The following is a 16980-nucleotide window of genomic DNA, read 5'->3' as shown; positions in this document are numbered from 1 at the left end:
AAAATGAGATACTGAGTTGTTTTTACAGCATTAGATGAAATCAAATCAACTGAATGAGTAATTTGCATATATTTCCAGGGAAAGTCATTGACTGGATTGCACAAATTCTTAATTCTCTTAATTCTTTTTGAGAGAGAGAATTTGCAAGGCTATTATACAATAAACATTAAAATGAATAATAGTTATGTACTGTACACACTTTTATGAGACATTTCTTATTGGAAAAACAACATCTGATTCACTCCTGTATTACGTCATAAATTAATTATAATTCTGTATGAATCATTTCTATATTGGAGATCAAAATAAGTAAACTGCCTCGTATCCGCTATCAGAAACATTCAGGATCAATGAAATGTTACATCCTGTAAGAGCTGCACTTAAACCATTAAATATGTTGTTACTTATCAATTATACAGTTCAAGCGTCCGTGCTGTAGTTGGATAACATAACATAACATAACATGCTGATTTGACGAATAGTCACAACAGGGGCGTTTGCAATGAGAAGAAAACAATCTCATGTTCTCCTCATGACTATGACTGGCTGATTTACCTTGTCAAAAGGATAATGACCACATCGCGTGCTCACAAATCAGCTTGAAAGACTGTATAAATGTATAAAAGCTCACTCACTCTCATTCGAAATTACTTAAAATGGCTTGCATTTCAATGCCCACAACCCATGACTAAATAGTTGTTGACTAATGATCTAAAAGATGTGTGTCCTTCCATTAAAAGAGTAGTTCACTTGTAAATGGTCATTCGAGATGTAGATGTAGAAGGAAATGTGTCATTCCATCACTGTCTCACCTCTGCAGTGAATGGGTGCCGCCAGAATGAGAGCCCAAACATCTGATAAAAACATCACAATAATCCACAAGTAATCCACACTACTCCAGTCCATCAGTTAACATTTTGTCATTCTGACGGCACCCATTCACTGCAGAGGATCCACTGGTGAGACAGTGATGGAATAACAAGTCCATCATCCATAATAACTCTTCCTCCAGTGAAAAACTGATCTGGTCTGAATCAGGAGAGAAATCTGCACAGATCAAGCACTGTTTACAAACCAAGACAGCTCTAAACAAATATGTGGCTGAATTTTGATATGAGAGACAACAGGAAATTATGGCGTTATTATGGATTATAGAGTCATATTTTAGTTCAAAATGTCTTGATGGATTTGTTTCAGCTTTTGTCTTCTCAAGATGTTAACTGATGGACTGAGTGGTGTGGATTACTTTTGAATTATTGTGATGTTTTTATCAGCTGTTTGGTCTCGTCACTATGACGGCACCCATTCACTGCAGAGGATCCAATGGTGAGACAGTGATGCAATGACACATTTCTACAAATCTGATGAACAAACTTTTCTAAATCTTGTATCATTAATAAACTAAAAAGATAACATTTAATAGCAAAAGAAATGTGCCGTTCCATCACCTCTGCAGTGAATGGGTGCCGTCAGAGTGTGCGTCCAAACAACTGATAAGAACATCACAATATTCCACAAGTAATCCACACCACTCCAGTTCATCAGTTAATATTTTATCATTCTGACGGCACCCATTCACTGCAGAGGAACCACTGGTAAGACAGTGATGAAATGACACATTTCTACAAATCTGATGAACAAACTCATCCAAATCCTGCATCACTAATGATCTGAAAAGATGACATTTAACAGTAAAAGAAATGTGTCATTCCATCACTTGCTCACCAATGAATGTGAATGGGTGCCATCAGAATGAAAGTCCAAACAGCTGATAAAAACATCACAATAATCCACAAGTAATCCACACCACTCCAGTCCATCAGTTCACATCTTGAGAAGACAAAAGCTGAAACAAATCTATTATTAAGACATTTTAAACTATCTCCTGTTGTCTCTCACATCAAAATCCAGCCACATATTTGTTTAGAGCTGTGTTGGCTTGTAAACGCTGCTTGATCTGTGCAGATTTCTCTCCTGATTCGGACCAGACCACTTTTTCACTGGAGGAAGTGTTATTATGGATTATGGACTCAATGTATTTGAGTTAAAAACATCTTAATGATGGATTTGTTTCAGCTTTTGTCTTCTCAAGATGTGAACTGATGGACTGGAGTGGTGTGGATTACTTGTGGATTATTGTGATGTTTTTATCATCTGTTTGGACTTTCATTCCAACGGCACCCATTCACTGGTGAGCAAGTGATGGAATGATACATTTCTCCAAATCTGATGAACAGCCTGAGAGTGACATTTTCAGCAAATTATCATTTTGGGTGAACGACTCCTTTAAAAAAAATACATATGTCTCCAATTAAAAAACAAACAATTATATACATAATTTCATGCATATTCACTAAGATGCAAATGAAACTCATTTGCAAGGCTATAACGCTAGAGAACCCTCACATACAGTGCATTTATAAACTGCTGCTTTTACTTGCAGATAAAAAAGCGTAACCTCACTTGCTCCGTGACCCTCAAAACACTCAAACTCACAATATAACCACTTCATTTTTTATTTTCTGATGGCCCCCTAGCACGTGATGTGATTGATGCCCTGGATCGTGGCTTTACATGAAACGCAGATGATTTGCAGCCTGACAAATGAAGCGAGAAAAACAGGAGGTGCCGTCGACTCATTTTTCACGTTATAATGAACTACAACATCAGGGAGGAAACACATCAAGCTCCAGCCGGAATAATGACGCCAGTTGTTCGGGTCACGGACCGGCTCACGACATCGGAAGGTCTCGGGATCAGGTTAGCGAGCAGCTTTGTGACGTCCTGTCGTGCAGGAATCATAAATTGGTGGCTGTGCTCTTGCACAATTTAGTGAAACACCTCCAGCTTCATTTTTGATGAATAATTCATGCTTCATTAATTGGAAAGTAAATGAATTCCAATGTTTCCATACATGAATAATGTGAACGATTAGTCCGTCTGAATCATTTACCAGCATGCCTTAAGAATCCTGGTAGGCGTCTTTACTGTATCACTTAAGATGCTTTCACTCTTGAGCTTCTGGTGACAAGTCAGTGTGTGTTTGTACAAAAACAATACTTTTTAGTATTTACACAGTCACTCTTTTCCATGTAATGAAAACAAAATTATAGTAGATTAAATTATAGAATTAGTAACTCAATGCATAAACTCAATAAATAAATAAATAAATAATAAATAATTTAGTTACTGATCAAATTATATTTTTTAATTATATTTTGTAACTAATAACTAATTTATTTACTTAATATTATTTACGTACGCATTAAACATTACATATGGGATTATGAAAATATAGTGTATATTCTACAGTACAAACCATATTTTCATTACATTTCTAACTGTACATCATTCACATGACATTATTTTTATTTTACATTTCATTTTAATTTTAGTTAAGTTTTAGTTATTTTATTGTATGTCATTTTAGTGTTTTTTAATGCCTATACAGTTACTATTACTTTTTATTTTACTTTTACTTTGTTATTTTAGTACTTTAAATTAAACTAAATCAAAATGAAAATTCGAATAAAAAATTATTTCAGTGAACATTTTATTTTAACATTTGAAGTAAAAAAAAAAAGTATTGTTTTTTTGTTTGTTTGTTTGTTTGTTTTTCAAAAGATTATGGAAATATGGTGTATATTCTACAATAAACAAAATATTTTCACAACATTTCCAGCTATACATCAATCAAATTACAAGTTTTTGTTTTGTCCATTTCATTTAATTTTAGTAAAAGTTTTGGTAATTTTATGTTTTTGTCATTTTCAGATTTTTTAAAAATAAATATATATATGTATCTTTTTATAAATAAATTATTACAGAATTACCTCAATAAATAAACTCAATTACTGACTAAATAAACTAATAAAGAATTTAGTTACTGACCAAATTAATAAATTATTTTGTAACTATATTTTTTGTAACTAATAACTAATTTGTTTACTAATTATTTAATTACACATTAAATAAAGTTACCTATCAAATAAATAAATTAGTTACTTATTACATAAATGAAACAACTAATTTATTTACTCATGAGTAAATACATTTACTTAAGTAAATAACTAATTTACCTATTAAATAAATAATTAAGTTGCTTATTAAATAAAATAATAAGTTACTTGTTACATAAACACATTTCTTCATTAAATATTTAAATAAAAGAACATTTTTAATTTATTTTAAATTTAACTGAGTTAAAGTAAATAATGTAGTTACTTATTAAATAAATAAGTAGGTTACTAACCTGCAACTTGTGTACGCACACACTAAATATGTTGTGTGACTTCAGAAGACTTGTGCATGAGTCATACGGACGAATGTTATGATATTATGAATTTGTGGTGCTTTTGTGTCCTTTTTGAAGCTTGAAAGCTTCAGTCCCCGTTCACTGTAATTGGAAAGGAGTGACCAGAGCACCTTCTGGATGGGAAAAAACTGAACAGAAAATACATTTTGAACTACTGAATTACTCATTTAGGAGGGTTTTTTTCATATTATGAAAAAGCTACAAACACCCGTCAGTTCAGGGCAAAGGGAACGTCCTGGAGTGCGAGACGCACTTGTGTGAATTTGGCTGGCGTCCTCACTTTTAATCGGATTTGGGCAGGTTTACATTTATGCATTTGGCAGATGCTTTATCCAAAGTGTGTTCATGCTATACATTTTCCATTAAGTGTTCAATTTGCATTGAGTCTGTGTTGATCCTGGCGTTTCTAATGTCATGCTCCAGCAGATCAGCTAAAAAAAAACAATGAAGAAACCCTGAAAAACTGGTTCTCATTGCTTCTAACATCAGTAAAATAGTGTACATTGTGTAGTGCAAATACTGTGGCTCCTTTAATAAATTGCTTGTGATGTTTCTCATTCATGAGTCGCTTTGGGTAAACGCGTCGCTGAATGAATAAATGTAAATGTTATGATAAAGACGACACTTGGGAGTTTGTTGTCTTATGGCAGTTTTTAAATACATAATATTAAACACATTAGACAGTGAAGAGCTGTTTTTGGCACTCAATAATACATTTTTGAATAAACCTCCCTGATCAGATTTAGAAGCACTGATGTCAGACTGATTCATTCGTTATCAATAATCTGACCTTTTGCTTTGCGTCCTCAAAAATTTGTTATAAATAAGCACATAAGATGAAGCACTGTATCTCTAAAGACTAAAATATGGTGTATATAAACCATATTAAACAAATCATTCTAATGACATTTAGAAGTTTTTTTTCCATTTCATTTATTTTTCATTTATTTATTTATTTATTTATTTATTATTAGTACAAGTTTTAGTAATTTAGCTTTTGTCATTTTTAATTCTTTTTAAATATTTTTTTAATCAAATTTTATTTCTGTTTTTCTGTTTAATTATTTTAGTACATAAAGTTAAACTAAACTAAAATCAGAAATATTCACTTTTATTTTTTTTAATACTTCAAATTACAATAAAAATGAAAAATCTCATTAAAAAATGTATTTTATTTCACTTAACATTTTATTTTAACATTTAATGTAAAAAAAAAAACTATAAATAAAACAAATGTAAATATGCATCTGTAAAACATTGTTTTTTTTGTTTTTTTGTTTTTTAAAGACAATGAAAATATAGTGTATATAAAAAAAAATATTTTCATTACACTTCCAGCTATACATCATTCATATGACATTTATAAGTTTTAGTTTTTTTCCCATTTCATTTAATTTTAGTACAAGTTTTAGTTTAATTTTAATGTTTTTGTCATTTTCAGATATTTTAAAATACAATTTTTTTAAATCACATTTTATTTATCTTTTAATTTTAGTTAAAGTAAAGGGAAATAAAGTTGTTGTTTTTTTTTTATTCCAGTTAATGTTTATTTTTAAGTAACAGAAATAAGTAATGAATAAAAAGTACATAATCAAATAAGACGTAGCACTTTTTTCAAGAGATTATAAAAATGTAGTATATTCTACAATATAAACCATACTTTCATTACATTTATAACTATACATTATTTACATGACATTTATAAGCTTTTATTTTTATTTACATTTTCATTTTAGTTAAAATTTTGGTCATTTTATTGTTTTTGTCATTTTTAGTTTTTTTAATAATGTCTGTACAGTTATTATCCATTTTTTATTTCACTTTTTTAATTTATTTTAGTACCTCAAATTAAACAAATATTTAAAATAATTAGACTATGAAAATATGTTGTATATAAACCTGATATAAATAAAAATATTATATATATATATATATATATATATATATATATAATTTATATATATGTAGATGTAGAGATTTTTATTTTAAGTTTTAGTAACAGTTATCAATTTTTATTTCTCTTTCAGTTTTAGTACCTCAAATTAAACTTAATCAAAATGAAAAATCTCATTTAAAACTGTATTTTATTTCAGATAACATTCTAGTTTAACATTTAAAGTGGAAAAAAAGATAAATAAAAAAGTAAATATGCATCTGTAAAATATTGTTGTTGTTTTTTTAAAGCATTATTAATTTTTCACTTTTAGTACCTCAAATTAAGCTACATCAAAATGAAAAATCTAATTTAAAAATGCATTTTATTTCAGTTAACATTTTATTTTAACATTTAAAGTTAAAGTTAAAAAAAAGTTATAAATAAAAAAGTAAACATACATCTGTAAAATGCTGTTTTTTATTTTTTTTTAAAGATTATGAAAATAAGGTGTATATTCTACAATACAAAGCACATTTTCATGACATTTCCAGCTATACATCAATCACATGACATTTGTGAGGTGTCGGTCGTTTCACACGCGTCTTTGTGCTTCTGTCGCTGATTGATTTTTCGTTTGCGTCTGCAGTAATTTTAGTCTGGATCAGCCTGCTCTTGTTGACTGACCTCTGTCATCTGCAATTACGTTCAATGTCCAAAATCTCCTGACGCTTTCCTTTGTTCCACCAAAACGGTGAGCGCTGCAGTTTTACACTGCGATTGATGTTTGGCCAGTCAAAATCAGCACTGACATAAAACCTTAATGCAACTTCCTGCAATTATCAAAGAACAAACTCTAAAGCAATCATTGATCATATTAATAGAAAAACAATAACTGATCATAAGTTTATTTTGATTAGTCGTGCTTTTAAAAATATATTGTTATGCTACCTGAAAATTGTAATTAAGTTCGCAGTGTTGCTACTTTTAGTTACTCCCAGTATTGGCGTATATGCAGATTGAACGTTTCTCAACGCCAGCCCATTTGCAATTCAAATGCATGAAGGACGACAGCTCGTGCGCTCATTTATTGAGCCGAGGTTAGAAATTATGACTCACCGACAGTTTAACCACTCGTCAAGGGAAAGAGAGAGAGAACCAAGCAGGCCAGATTTAAACATACGTTCGTTGTAAAAGTTAAACACCCACGTACGGTGCACTCCAGATCCTGATTTACCCACTCGTTCGCTCTGAACAGACGAGACATCCACGCATCTCTGGTCCTTCAGCGCTATTATCGCCACAGGAAATGCAAGGCCACAGGCTAACGCTGATGGTCCTCGATGACACCGGCGCATGCCCATCATGGGCACAGGGCAGATTAGCTCTTTGTGTGGAAGATTGGAGAGCTGCTCGATGGGCTAATCACCCTGTGCTTCACGAAACCGCAGCTGAGAGGTTCCAGACTCATACAAATGTGTGTCTGATTTCGTGTGATGAACATCCGATGCCGAACAGGACAGAATCCTGGATCCACGTGCTTGTTGGCTTTGGAACAACATTCCCATTAAACAATCAATGTGCTATTCTCGCATAACTAGACCTTTGACTGTGTCGTTTAGGCACAGATTCATCTGAAGAACGTTCTGAAATGTAAATCAGAACTGCATTAAATCTTATCAGGCAAGCTTTTGCATGTTTTGCATGGAATAGTTATGCCAAAAATGAAGTCAGAATAAAGTCGAAATACTTCGAGAATAAAGTCGACATACTACGAGAGTAAAGTCGAAATACTATGAGAATAAAGTGGAAATACTTCAAGAGTAAAGTGGAAATACTTCAAGAGTAAAGTGGAAATACTACGAGAGTAAAGTCGACATACTACAAGAGTAAAGTGGAAATACTTCGAGAGTAAAGTTGAAATATCACAAGAGTAAAGTGGAAATACTATGAGAGTAAAGTCGAAATACTACGAGAGTAAAGTCGAAATATCACGAGAGTAAAGTCGAAATACTATGAGAATAAAGTGGAAATACTTCAAGAGTAAAGTGGAAATACTACGAGAGTAAAGTCGACATACTACAAGAGTAAAGTGGAAATACTTCGAGAGTAAAGTTGAAATAGCACGAGAGTAAAGTGGAAATACTATGAGAGTAAAGTCGAAATACTACGAGAATAAAGTCGAAATATCACGAGAGTAAAGTGGAAATACTACGAGAATAAAGTCGACATACTACAAGAGTAAAGTCGAAATACTTCGAGAGTAAAGTCGATATACTACAAGAGTAAAGTGGAAATACTTCGAGAGTAAAGTTGAAATATCACGAGAGTAAAGTGGAAATACTGTGAGAGTAAAGTCGAAATACTACGAGAATAAAGTCGAAATATCACAAGAGTAAAGTGGAAATACTATGAGAATACAGTCGACATACTACAAGAGTAAAGTCGAAATACTACGAGAATACAGTCAACATACTACAAGAGTAAAGTGGAAATACTTCAAGAGTACAGTGGAAATACTACAAGAGTAAAGTCGACATACTACAAGAGTAAAGTGGAATTACTTCGAGAGTAAAGTTGAAATATCACGAGAGTAAAGTGGAAATACTATGAGAGTAAAGTCGAAATACTACGAGAATAAAGTCGAAATATCACAAGAGTAAAGTCGAAATACTACGAGAATACAGTCGACATACTACAAGAGTAAAGTCGAAATACTACGAGAATAAAGTCAACATACTACAAGAGTAAAGTGGAAATACTTTGAGAGTAAAGTCGAAATACTACGAGAATAAAGTCGAAATATCACGAGAGTAAAGTGGAAATACTACAAGAAAAAAGTGAAAATACTTCGAGAATAAAGTCGAAATACCATGAGAAAAAAGTCAAAATACTACGAGAATGAAGCCGAAATATTTCTCCACTCCAGTCCATCAGTTAACATTTTGTCATTCTGACGGCACTCAAGAGGATCCGTTGATGAGACAGTGATGGAATGACACATTTCTACAAATCTGATAACCAAACAAATTGATCCTAATCTTGTATCACTAATGAACTGAAAAGATACAAAGAAATGTCTCATTCCATCACTGTTTCACCAATGGATCCTCTGCAGTGAATGCAGTGCCCTCAGAATGAGAGTCCAAAACATCACAATAATCCACAAGTAATCCACACCACTCCAGTCCATCAGTTAACATTTAGTCATTCTGACGGCACACATTCAATGCAGAGAATCCACTGGTGAGACAGTGATGGAATCCGAATGAAGAAACAAACTCATCTACATCTTGGATGGCCTGAGGGTGAGCACGTTTTCAGCAAATCTAATCCAAACAAGCAAATGAACACAATATAAGGAATTTTTATCAACTGCACCTAATATACAAACATCTTCCACACAGTTCTTGAACAATGCCGCATCTCATTCAACAAAACTGTCTGACGCTCACTTGACACTCTAGATTGCACCTGTGGATTCGTATTCAAACTAAACGTCTGGGTTTTCACATGAATGAAGACCTTTTCAATTTGCCCAGCTCGATTTGTCTGTTGGAAAACGAGGAGCGACAGATCGAGTAAGTGAGCGCAGTTCAAATTAAACAACTCCCGCTGAACTTGATTCAGTCTGACAGAGAGAAAAGGGCAGCTGTGGCGATCTGGTCTTTTCATTTCAGCCAGCCGAATATAAGTCGGCTTACTTGTCTATCATACGCTCGTCTCGAAGCTTGCTGCACGAAAATATGCCTTTTTCACCCAGAAGCAGCTTTGTGTGAGTGACCTACTGTAGCTGAGGGCAAGATTTGGAGAAGTATTGTTTATTTAAAGTGATGGTGTGTCTGCCATTGCTATCAGCTTAGATTTATGTTCAGCAAAGGAAGGTCTTATTCAGTACTTGAATCGTACTGGTTATTCTGAAGATGAATTACAGTAGTAATGGAAATATATAAGTTCAGTACTAAGCCAAAAGACTAAATACAGTGATTGTTGTCTTATAATTGACCCTTCCTGACCAATACTATTTTAGAAACTCTTTCAGCTGCCATATTATCAGACAATCATGTTTCTTTTGTACGCTTTCAAGAATGTAACTGTAAACATGTAAAATGCACAAATGCATGAATAAAACTGGTAAAACTGTAACTCAAAGAGTTCAGCATGGCACTAAAAATCCCAAAGTCATGAGTTTGATTACCAGGGAATTCATGAAGAAAATCTTTACATTAAATACATTTTAAGCTTTTATTCAAGTCGATTGAATAAAAGCTTAAAAGCCATATGCATAAAAATTCTGTTTACAATAAGTTTAACATGCAGTTGTTAATAAGAACTAACAAAGAACACAATCAGTTGCAAATATCTTGCATCATATTTTAATAAATAATTTTTTTTTTTTTTTTTCTCAGTACAAAAAGCTGCATTAAAAAGGAATGCATGAACCAAACTTTAACATGACATAAACGTTAAGTGCACTGTAAATCATCCTGAAAAAAAGCTGCCAAATGCATGAATATTAATGTTTACAACAAAGGTAACTAGAACTAACACAAAATATGAACGCGAAGTAAAGCATTTAGTCAAATGCACCTCATATGACAGTATCTTACACAATTTATATTTAAATAAATATTTAATTTTTTTAATTGATAAGTTTATTATTTTCAGTTTTATGATTACAACCATCTCAGTTTGTCTGTTGGAATCAAGGACCAAAAAGCACATCTAATTAAATAATGTTTCTATTGTACGTTTTCCAGTTTATTAAAACTTAAACATGCAAAATGCACAAATGCATGAATAAAACTGGTAAAACTGTAACTCAGACAGTTCAGCATGGCACTAAAAATGCCAAAGTCATGAGTCTGATTACCAGGAAATTCATGCAGCAAATCTTTACATTACATAAATTTTAAGTGCAATACAAGTCGCCTTGAACAAATGCTGAAAAAAAAAAAGCCAAATGCATAAAAATTAAATTTTTACAATAAGGTGTTATTTTCAGTTTTATGATTACAACCATCTCAGTTTGTCTGTTGGAATCAAGGAGCGAAAAAGCGAAGCTCAAATTAAATAATGTTTCTATTGTATGTTTTCCAGTTTATTACAACTTAAACATGCAAAATGCATTAATAAAACTGGTAAAACTGTAACTCAAACAGCATTGCATTACAAATGCCAGTCATGAGTTTGATTTCTAGAGAATGCATGTATGACGTCTTGAATAAAAGCTGACAAATGGCTGAAAAAAAGATGTTTATAACAAGTTTAGCATGCAATTGTTAATAAGAACTGGCATGCAATTTTGCATACTTTATATTTCTGAAAAACATTCAGTTTTATGCTTTCAACAAAAATGGACCAATGCAAATTAATTTAGTTCAGTCGATTTTCGGTGCCAGACTACAGACGTTTGGTGTTAATCTTTGCTGCTAAATATAATTCACACACAACCAAAAACAGCCTTCACTTTGTGCCAGTCAGCAATTACAGTATCTGCAGTGCTGACAATACTAAAAAAACAAATAGCTTACTACATAATGAACTGCAAAATCTTTATGAAGTAGGAAAACACAGCACTACTTTAGAAACTAGAATGAAACTATCTACACTCTATTATAATCAACACACTCACTTAGATTCGTTCAACACAACAAGAGTGTTATAATATGTTGTAGCATTGCTCATTTGCGGTTCAGGTGCAAAATGTGGCAGCTGAATTGAAAAGTGAGTCTCGCAAAACAATGCGTTTGATTGCCAGGGATTGCAAGAACTCAAATAAACCTTAAATGCAATGCAAGTCACTTTAGATGCTGCTGAATGCATGCATACATATGTTTACAATAAGGTTACAATGCAATTGTTAACAAAAGCAAACAATGAACAATTAAAAGTATTTATTAGTTGCACCTCTTATGTATATGTAGACCTCTTATTTAAGAAAATATGGTATAAATCTAAATTCATCAATCTTCTGTCTGTTGGTGCCAACATTGCTGACATTTGCAGTGTTAACTAAAAAAAAAACATGTTGCATTGCATTGCTCACTTGGAAAATGTGGCAAGTGAATTGAAAAGCCTGATTGTGTTAGCACACCGGACTTTGAGTATTCCTGACCTACGGGAACTCCAAACCGTTTGGAGATTATCCAAACCTCCGGTCCAGAGTCGTCTAAAGAGGGTCGGGTGTGAACTGACTCTTTGCATGATGTTAAATGTCACTCCTTGATCTTTCTGCACTCAAGAGTAATTCAACTTCCCAAAAGGCTACACAGCTCACAAAAGACACTTTTACGGCTTTGGCTCTTGTATCTGATCGTGTTTTTGGCACAAGCGTCTGACCTGGCTTCATGCAAGATGGTTTGTTTAATTAAACTGCAGCTATGTAAGTGAATTAACACTGCTGAATAACTTAACCAGTAGTCCCCAGCTAAAAATGATGACCTTTTTGTCATAAACAAAGAAGAAAGCCAAAATACTAAATGTCATGGATGAATATTTACAGAGTAATCCACTATTTTGTAGAAGGGAGTGAAGATGCAATTTTCACCTGAGATTCGGAGCCAAATTACGGGGGGGTAAAAATAGCATCAGAAAGATTGTGACATCATTATATTATTTTTACAGAGACTGGTAGCTCTGTTAGTAAAATCTCAATCTTTGTTACATTACTTGCTAATGGTGACTATTCAAAAAAATGGAAAAAAGCACTTTTCATCCCAAAGTTTGCATTCATGTAATTTAAAATGTATTAAAGATATCTTAACATCCTTTTAGAATTTGTTTTTTAACACACTTTTCTTTTGATATCTTTATTTCTCAGGCCCTATATGATTCATTTCCAGAGATTTGGGGATCTTAATACAACTTTATACACAAAATGTACAATTTTTTAGTGGTCAAAAAACATAAATCACTTTTGATAAACATAAATCGCATACAGCTGACACTTTTTTCTTTTAAAGAGGATCATCTGAAAAATAAATAATGTTGAAACTAGAAACGTATCTTGTTTCCCTCTATCAAAACATTTGCATTAAACATCACAGTGTGAGTGCTTAAAATACTCATTTTCCAAAGTTTGCAACTCAATTTCTTGTTAACTTCAAAAATTTGCAAGCTATCCTAATATCAATTTAGATTTTGGTTCTTAACCAACTTTTCTTTTAGTAGCTTCCTTTTTGAGTCCGTCTATGGCTCAACTCCAGAGATTTGAGGATCTCAATGTGCCTCCGTGAGTAAATTGTACATATTTTCAGTGGACAAAAAACAAATATGTATCATTTTGCATACAGCTGATACTTTTTTTTTAAAGGAAAATATCTAAGGAACAAATAATGTTCAAATTAGAAATGTATCTTATTTGTCTCCATCAAAACAACTATTTTAAATAGAACATATTAAGTGCAAAAATATTAATTTTCCAAAGTTTGCATGTCTATAACTCAAGAAATATTAAAGATCTCTTAACATCCTTTCGGTTACTGGTTCTTGACCAACTTTTCTTTTGATATCTTCATTTTTAAGTCCCTCTGTGGTTTAACTCCAGAGATATGAGGATCTTAATGTGCCCCCATGAGTAAATCGTACACATTTTCAGTGGACAAAAACCAAATGTGAGTCACTTTGCACACAGCTGATACTTCTTTCTTTTATAGAGGATCATCTGAAGAACAAATCATGTTGAAACTAGAAACATATCTTGTTTCCCTCTATCAAAACGTTTGCATTAAACATAGTGTGAGTGCTTAAAATACTCATTTTCCAAAGTTTGCAAGTCTGTAACTCCAGAAATCTGAAAGCTATCCTAATATCCTTTTAGATTTTGGTTCTTAGCCAACTTTTCTTTTTGTATCTTCATTTTTAAGTCCCTCTGTGGTTCAATTCCAGAGATATGAGGATCTCAGTGTGCCTCCATGAGTAAATTGTACACATTTTCAGTGGACAAAAACCAAATATGTATCATTTTGCATACAGCTGATACTTTTTTAAAGGAAAATATCTAAAGAACAAGTAATGTATCTTATTTCCCTCCATCAAAACAACTACTTTGAAAACAACATATTAAGTGCCAACAATATTAATTTTCCAAAGTTTGCATGTCTGTAACTCAAGAAATATTAAATATCTCTTAATATCCTTTCGGTTTCTGGTTCTTAACCAACTTTTCTTTTGGAATCTTCATTTTTAAGTCCCTCTGTGGTTCAATTCCAGAGATATGAGGATTTCAATGCACCTCCGTGAGTAAATTCTACACATTTTCAGTGGACAAAAACCAAATGTGAATCATTTTGCATACAGGTGATATTTGTTTTAAAGAAAAATGTCTAAAGAACAAATAATATCAAATTAGAAACGCATCTTATTTCCCTGCATCAAAACAACTGCATAGAACATGACATATTGAGTGCCAAAAATATTCATTTTCCAAAGTTTGCATGTCTGCAACTCAAGAAATATTAAAGATATCTTAATATCCTTTCGGTTACTGGTTCTCAACAAACTTTTCTTTTGGTATCTGTAATTTTAAGTCCCTATACGGTTCAGACCCAGAGATATGGGGATCTCAACGCGGCTCCGTGAGTGAATTAAATACAGCTGACATCATTACTGCAGGCCCAGGATGCTGTGCATAATACCTGAGCTTGAGGCCACACAGCCTGCATGATGATCATCAGCCAGTGCATTCACACTTCCACCATCTGTCATAGCTGGAACACCAGGAGCTTTTGTGTTTTAAGGTCTCAGATCTGACTATTATGTGCAGTTGCACAGGCCTGTTAACCCTGAAAACTGTTCCTGAAATATACATAAGAACATGCAGCTCACACACACACTCACAAACACAGCCTGTTTATACTGGCCTTGAGTTTTCGCCTGTTTGCGAGCCGTGCCGCACACTTCAAATGGCGTGGAATATTTAATTAGCTCCGCCTCGGTTGATCGTCTTATCTTGGCTGACTCTTAACTTATCCTATTTGCATGTCTCTTTTAACGGAGGGCTTCAGAAGCGCCCTTGAGGGTTTAAAAACAGCCAGGCACCTTTAGCTCACCCTGTCCACATCTGCAGCTCCGCCCGCGCCTCTATTAGCATGGCTTTGAATACTGAAGACGCACAGCGAGCTGCGTGGTGCACTAGCGTCTCCTCAGGACACGACTGGGACTGAAATGGTGAAAAAATCCACAGATGCACATTGAAGGAGGAACCCGAGCCATATATAGAGCAGATCACAGATCTTTTCACACCAGACAGGAAGCCAGTATTACTAACAACCTAGCAACACGCAGAATGCCCTAGCAACCCGAAAACACCACAGGAACTGCTAATGATCACTGTTCCTGTAATAAAATACCAAAGTAGCCTGGCATACAGTCAGAATTTAACAATGAATCTCACAAAACCTGTCAAGAAAAAGTATTCGGGTCATAATTCACCCTAAAATCAAAAGATAAGAATAGTAAAAAAAATTTTTATATATATATATATATAAAAATCACAAATTCCAAAACTTTTCTTTTACTATTCTTATCTTTTGAATTTATTACCCATTTTTAATGACTACTTATATAAATAAATATAAATATAAATATATACGTATACATATATTTATATACAAGTAACTAGGCATTCAAAATTGGTATTAAAGTCTATATTTCTAATACAAATTTATTGAAAATTATTATTCTATATGACTATTTTACTATTAACTAGGCAATATTTCATGGCTATGGAACTTGTAGTATCAATAATTAGAATTAATATATTGTATAATATTAATAAATAATAATAATTGAACAATAATTTACAATAAATTTTTATTAAAAATATAGACTTTATTACCAATTTTTAATGCCTAGTTACTTATATATAAATATACGTATATGTATATATGTACATACAAATATATATTATCAAAATTTAACTACTAACTAGGCAATATTTAATGCTATAGAACTTGTGGTATTCAGAATTATAGTAATTAATAATTTATATAATTATATAATGTTAATAAATTATAATAATTTAATCATTATTGTGTCAGTAAAATGTATAACAAATATAGACTTTATTACCAGTTTTAATGACTACTTTTTTTTAAATTTAATGATTAATTTTTTTAAAATTATTATTTTATGACTATTTTACTATTAACTAGGCAATATTTAATTACTATAGAACTTGTAGTATCAATAATTCTAATTAATATATTATATAATATTAATAAATAATAATCAAATAATAATTTTTAATACATTTGTATTAGAAATATAGACTTTATTACAAAATTTTAATGTCTAGTTACTTATATATAAATATATGTATATATGAAAATATAAATATATATTATGAAAATGCAAAAATTAGTTTTACTATTTTACTATTAACTAGTCAGTATTTAATGGCTATTGTGGTTTCAATAATTATAATAATTTATCATTTATATACTTTTATATAATATTAATAAATTATAATAATTTAATAATTATTGTTTCAGTAAATTTGTATTAGAAATATAAACTATTACCAATTTTTAATGCCTTTTTATTTCATATATTTATGACATTTTTTCACAAGTACACATTTTCATTACATGAAAATAAAACCCATATTTAGATAATAAATGTGTATAAATATATGTATATATGCAAATATAATTTCTTTACATAAAACATGTAGAGATTTTATTTATCACTGTTAAATAGTCATGCTAGTCATTTAATTTATCAACTGCACTTATTTTTTTGCTGCTAAATATACATTTGTCATGTTAATAGAATAAAAAAGTCCTCA

The 16980-nt window shown here is 31.8% G+C and overlaps 1 long non-coding RNA gene across 2 annotated transcripts in view; it reads right to left on the bottom strand.

Annotated features, from left to right (window-relative positions):
- LOC127183444 (uncharacterized) overlaps positions 1 to 16980 on the bottom strand; it is a 48852-nt gene that overhangs the window by 27966 nt on the left and 3906 nt on the right. The window lies entirely within an intron of this gene.

Source organism: Labeo rohita, chromosome 20 (genome assembly GCF_022985175.1).
Source record: "Labeo rohita strain BAU-BD-2019 chromosome 20, IGBB_LRoh.1.0, whole genome shotgun sequence".
Lineage (NCBI taxonomy): Eukaryota > Metazoa > Chordata > Actinopteri > Cypriniformes > Cyprinidae > Labeo > Labeo rohita.
This window is presented reverse-complemented; position numbering and strand designations above follow the sequence as displayed.